The 6,592-nt window shown below is 37.3% G+C and overlaps 1 long non-coding RNA gene across 2 annotated transcripts in view; it reads left to right on the plus strand.

The window, feature by feature from the left end:
* LOC106735284 (uncharacterized) overlaps window positions 1–5,579 on the plus strand; it is a 9,858-nt gene extending 4,279 nt beyond the window's left edge. Inside the window, exons 2-3 of one of the 2 annotated variants that reach the window (XR_001370653.2) lie at window positions 3,101–3,265; window positions 5,453–5,579. This is a non-coding gene — a long non-coding RNA (uncharacterized LOC106735284). The remainder of the gene's footprint in view (window positions 1–3,100; window positions 3,266–5,452) is intronic. The other variant, XR_003549596.1, reaches the window with a different exon arrangement.
* Window positions 5,580–6,592: the final 1,013 nt, after the last annotated feature.

The following is a 6,592-nucleotide window of genomic DNA, read 5'->3' on the forward strand; positions in this document are numbered from 1 at the left end:
TGAACAGAATCCTAACCTGTTTCCTGGCTTTAAGCAAAGTTCCTTGGCGTTTCTTTGATTTAAGTTAAAACTGGTTTTCTTAATAGTAACGAGTGAACTCACCATTGAAAGTAGTTAGGTTATGTAGGAAATTGTGTATCAATACAATGAGGCTGGGAAAGGAATAGAGGACAATTGTAGACACCAGAGATAGTGTGAGAAGAGGGTGGGAAAGGACAGAGGGTCAGAAAGAGGGGTAAAAATAATTCTTTGATAATAATATGCACGATTAAGCCACTATGCAGTATATTCTGGATGGGAAATCACATTTGGTATGCTGTGATGATGCTTAGGAAAAGAATGTAAATTAAGTTAAAAAAAAAGCTTCAGAAAAAAAGATCTATTCAATGACTGCAGTAAGATATATAGCCCCAGCTAGGTGCTACTTTATAGGATGCATAAAGTTAGACTTGAGTTCATGGAAATGTATATATCACCTGTGTTTGCTATGAAAATATTTAGATTAATTAAGGTCTTTAGTAATTCAATAAAATGTGGGGGGGGAAACAGCATAGAAAGCAAACATAGATACCAGAGACAGTGTGGGAGGAGAGTGGGAGATGGCAGAGGGTAAGAGATAGGGAATCAAGGATGGGGGGGAAAAAAGGCAAAACATACAGAAAACAAGAAATGGAAAATTATTTGTTGACAATAACATGTTTGTTGATGTGCTTGATTGAGACAATATACAGTGTACTCTGGATGGAAAATCTCATTTTGTATGCTGTAATGATGTACAGTGAATGAATGCAAATAAATAAATTGAAATTAAAAAAAAGTTGAATGAATTGGGCAATGGAATATTGTCTCATTGTCATAGTGTTCTGACCTCTTTAAAACTGACTACCACTTCTTCAAACATTCTGACAACTTTTTGCAGGGAAAATGCTTCCACAACCAGCAGAATGCAAAAGATGCTTTCCAAGAGTTTGCCTAATCCCGAAGCAGAGATTTTTACACTCAGGAATAAGCAAATTTATTTCTCATTGGAAAAAAAAAAGTGTTGATTGTAATGGTTCCTATTTTGATTAATAAAGATGTGTTTGGGGCTAATTATAATGATTTAAAATTCACAGTCCAAAACTGCTACTGTTGTTTAATATAAGAGTATCTTTTTGTTTGTTTTATTTTTTTGAGAGAGAGATTTTTGCTATAGGGCACTTGCACTCACTGGAGAGACAGAGAGACTGAAAGCAAGAAATCACCTCCCCAGACAGGATGGCCATACCACAGTCCTCTCTCCTCCAGTTTACTCTTGGGATTTTGGGCACTCAAGCATATGTAGCCTGCTTGAGTTTTAAGCTGCTGGGTCCAGGACTCAAACTGTGGTCTACTATGTGGGAGTCCAGTGACATAACCATTATGCCATCTGCTGGTCCAAAGAGAATCTTGAAGAAGAAATAAAACTAAAAGATTTATGGTAGTAGATTTCAAAGCCTATACTCCTCATCCTGTTCGAAGTGTTTCTTTCTTTTTTTTTTCTGGAGAGGTTTTATTGCTATAGGGCATGTGCCCTCACCAGAAAGTTAGAGAGAGACAGAGAGACAGAAAGTGAGAAATCACCTCCGAGGGGGGAATGGCCACGCTGCAATCCCTTCTCCTCCATTCTCCTCTCGGGATCTTGGGCATGCACACACACGCCTGGTGTGAGTTTAAGCCACCGGGTCCAGGACTCAAACCATGGTCGACTACATAGGAGTCCAGTGACATAGCCGTTATGCCAACTACTGGTCCCTTTAATGATTTTTTAATGATTTTAAATGAAGAACAAGGAGAAATTATTTTATTGAGCTGCCTCCTTTGAAGGTAGGTAGAGCTTGCTCCTGTCTTGATCAACATGTTTTCTTTTTTTTTTTTTTTTTGGAGATGTTTTTGCTATAGGGCATGTGCATGCACCAGAAAGACAGAGCAAGACAGAGAGACAGAAAGCAAGAAATCACTCCCCAGGGGAGATGACCACTCCACAATCCCTTCTCTGCCATTCTCCTCTTGGGTTCTTGGGTATGCAAGCACACGTGCCCAGCGTTTAAGCCACTGGGTCTGGGACTCGAACCACGGTTGACTAGATGGGAGTTCAACCATGTAGCCATTAGGCCAACTGCTGGTCCCTTTTTTTAAATTTCTGAACTACACCAGATGCTGTAATCTCTCACCTCCTTCCCTTAGATCTCATGAAGGTACTTCATTTGTGAATGGATGGTAAGGGGATGAGTGTTGGCAAGTCCTATTTGGTCCTCTTGCTGATGCCCTCCAACCCCTGGAATTTTTAGTCAGGTCCTCAGAATTTGTAACCGTGCTAAAAACGTCAGGTGATTCTGATTCAAACTTCCCATGGAGTACTTTTTACAGTCTCATTATAATGTTACAAGTATATCAGACATAATTATCATTTAAAATCGAACACCTTCCCTTAAAATGTATGAAATACTGTGTCATTATACAGTACACAGCATGGGTACATTAATATATTTTCTGCTTTATCTTTTGAAATCTGTATGTCAGATCATTGAAATTGTTGCTCTCAAACATTTTTCTACATTTGCTTCCAAAACTCAAGTACTTGTATATAATACTTGTAATGTGTCACCTTTCTGACACTTGAAATACGAAAGTTAAAAAAATAAAAACCCTCAAACATAATGAATGGATATTTTTCTAATATTTTGTTCACATTTGAAAAAAATAATTATTATTTCAAAAAAAGTAGATGAAATGATCGAGCGAAATGATGCAAGCAGGTTCCCGTTCCTATTGATACTTCAAATTTGAAAATAAGAATTTAGTTTATGTTTCAGAATTAACACAGTAATAATATTCTTTGCATTTTGAGGTAGCTATATATTTAATAAATTTAAAATATTTTCTACATGTTTTTAAATGTATAAAGAACTTGATAGAGTTTATAAGTTTATAGCGTTTATTTATTTACAGTCTACAACTGAGGCATGTATACCTTTAGAGATAAAGTAGATTTACTTTTTCTTTAACAAATGCCATTCTTGTCATGAACATTGTTGTTCTAAATAAATTGACACGTGAATTTTGCATTTTTAAAATTCAGGTTCTATTTGCAAAATCTGCTCGATCTTCGTCACTGCTATTGCTTTATATAGATATAATCGGTTTACAAAGGAAAGTGTTGACATCCTGCCTCTACCTGTGAAGAACTTGAAAATTCAAAAAAAGGACAAAACGGATTTATAACTGGATCATCATCGTGTAAGAAGTACATATTGCCAACCTAATAATGAAATATTATGTTAATAAAACTTTAAATGATATTCATGTAATTACATGTTTAACAAGTGTACTTTATATAATCTTATGTATTTTATTATATTTGCATGCAAATAATTCAGTGTCTGTATTTTAAGATTTTTTAAAGATAATATGAAATGCGTATTTAATACTTTCAATACAAAATATTTTGACTGAAAGAGAAGACCAAGTGGAAATGGTAAAAGAAACATGGGTTAATTCTGACTGTAGTGTCATCCTATTAGTAACCGGCCTTGGACTAAGTAGGATTAACTAGGTTTCCTGTAGTTTATTTTCATTACTTTTCATTTGGACTGTGGATGTTTATTTCTCAATCATTTTTAAAACAAAGTTAGGTTCTCCAATCCAGTTCACTTCATAAAAACTTAAAGTTGCATTTATTTTCCAGAAGAAGATTATTTTAAACCTTTAAAAAAATAGAGGTTTGTTGGAGAGAGAAAGAGAAGACAAACACTCCCACAGTAGGGTCTCAGTTGTGATCCTTCCTCCAGTCTTCTCGGCCAGCCAGAATCAGAGGCCACCTCTCAGATACCTACCATAACTAGGCCTATGTCTTTTAAAAATTAAAACTTTACCTATGAGTGCAAAGATTTCCGCCCAGAAAATTTCTCTCTTCAATTGGCTAGTTTGCAATATGTATTTTCATGCTCCTTTCATTTAAGTGGACATAAAATTCATTATTATCATATACATTTTTTATTTTACTTATTGTTATCCAAATCTCCTTCCATTCTCTTGCCTGTCCAATTTTTTTATTTTTATTAACTATCATCTACATTTTCTTTTGTTTTAAATTTTGCCGGATGGTATGTGTGTTCACTAAAAAGAGATAAAGGGAGAGAAAAAAACGAAAAACCATCCCTCCATGAAGTATGGTTATTCTGTCATCCCTTCTCTCTCTGTCCCTCCTTTTAGGGTCTTAGGCACACGCGCAATTATGACCGGTGTGTTTCTCAAGCCCAGGGCTACAATACAAACTTCACGGCTGGCCAAGGGCGCTGCAACTCACTCAGCCAACAGCTAGACCTAGAGCTGCATTTTACCCTCGCTTGAATTGCATTGATAAATGTAACTCCTAACTTCAACTGATATCCATTTTTTTGTACTCTTAAACTTCATTTTATGATTAATCATAATTATTTTATATGAAGAAATATTCATATTTGAAGGCAGAAAATGTGTCAACCGTTTCGGAAATCTTTCTTAAGCTAAAATGTGTTTCTATAGAAAATTCTGATACAATACTTTCCATACATCATTGTATTTTTGCATAGGAAAACATGTCATGACTTTCCCAAAGACCTAATCTATCCATCCAAATTATATTTTCCGAACATTGGATAAAAATTAAATGATCATAGGGGTAAGCAGAGCACAGCAGTGGTGCAACTGAACCCACAGTGGCAGAGTCCTGGGCTCAGGTCCTGAAGATCTCCCAGCACGTTTTTTTTGGAGAGTTTTTTTTTTTTCTTTTTCCATAGGGCACGTGCACTCGCCAGACAGAGAGAGACAAAGAGACAGAAAGTGAGAAATCACCCCCCCCCCCCAGGGGGAATGGCCATGCCACAATCCCTTCTCTTCCATTCTCCTCTTGGGATCTTGGGCACGCACGCACACGTGCCCAGCGTGAGTTTTAAGCCACCGGGTCCGGGATGCGAACCGTGGTCGACTACATGGGAATCCAGCGACATAGCCATTACGCTCACTGCTGGTCCCTATCCGGCGAGCACGTTTATGATCTAGGCAGGCTGGGGCTGGGATGAATCATGGTGTTCCAACCCTGCTGGGGTTGCCTTTCTCTCTTGGATGCTCTCAGAAAAAATGGACAAATAAAGTGTTTTAAAAAATCATATTGTTGTAAAACAACAAATTCACAGTATTTCTTTGCTCTCATGGGAGGTGCCATAACTGACGAAATTTCTCCTTTCTTATCCATGTCAATCCCTGACCCTGTGTGAAAGGGTAGACATAGCCCTACTCAAGGTCAGGACTAGCAGAAGGTGATACGAAGCAGGGAGTACTCTTCCCCTGCTGTGTTTTTTCCCCTTAACTTCAGTATGCTTTATAAAATCTATTAAATAGTCTTTATGTTAAACTTGATTTGATCATTTGACTGCTCTCTGTTCTGAACCAGCAGGATTTCAGACCACCTGAGGATCGAGGTATGAAAACAGAAGTCTCTCCTTCACAACTTCTACAAGATTGGTTGTTGTGCCTTACTCTCAGAAGAGGACAATCACACATGATGTTTACTTAACAGAAATGGATTTCTGGTGATCTGTATTTTTATAATAAAGTACTTTGTTGTGAAACATTTTGATAATGTTTTTAATGTATGTATGATTTATATTTTTTATTATTTTTTGAGAGTTTTTGCTATAGGGTGTGTGCGCTCACCAGACAGACAAAGAGAGACAGAGAGACAGAAAGTGAGAAATCACCCCCCCCCAGGGGGGATGGCCACACTGCAATCCCTTCTCCTCCATTCTCCTCTCGGGATCTTGGGCACACATGCACATGTCCCAAGCATGAGTTTAAGCCACCAGGTCCAGGACTTGAACCATGGTGGACTACATGGGAGTCTAGTGACACAGCCGTTATGCCAACTGCTGGTCCCCATTTATTTTGTTATTTCAGTCAGGCAGACATGGAGAAGTAAAGAAGTGTGTTCAACCAGTAACCTGGCTTCTAATATAAATTTTTATGTTAATTTCTTTCTTTCATGAGATGAAGTGAGTTAAAGAGAGAAGCAGAGAGAGGGAAGGACAAGAACCCTTAACTGGCTCTTGTATGTGACTCTCTGCACAGCCTTCTCAGCCAGAGACCTGGCCGCTGAACACTGACCTTCCCTTTAGCTCCTGCTTACACTGCAGGTGGGCATGTTTTTAATATTTTAAGATAAGCACTTCTCATAGTTTTAGCATTCTCTATTATAATATCTCACACAGTATAATGGGTTTTGAAACCATTTGATCTCAGAATACTTTCTTGTTTTATCACCTTATTAATATTTTATTATTTTTTTCTTCTTTTTCTTTTTTTAAATTTATTTGTTTATGTTCATTCACTGTACATCATTACAACATACAAAATGAGATTTTCCATCCAGAGTACACTGTATATTGTCTCAATCAAGCACATCAACATACATGTTATTGTCAACAAATAATTTTCCATTTCTTGTTTCCTGTATGTTTTGCTTCCCCCCCCATCTTTGATTCCCTATCTCTTACCCTCTGCCATCTCCCACTCTCCTCCCACACTGTCTCTGGTA

Source organism: Tupaia chinensis, unplaced genomic scaffold, assembly GCF_000334495.1.
Source record: "Tupaia chinensis unplaced genomic scaffold, TupChi_1.0 Scaffold000002_1, whole genome shotgun sequence".
Lineage (NCBI taxonomy): Eukaryota > Metazoa > Chordata > Mammalia > Scandentia > Tupaiidae > Tupaia > Tupaia belangeri.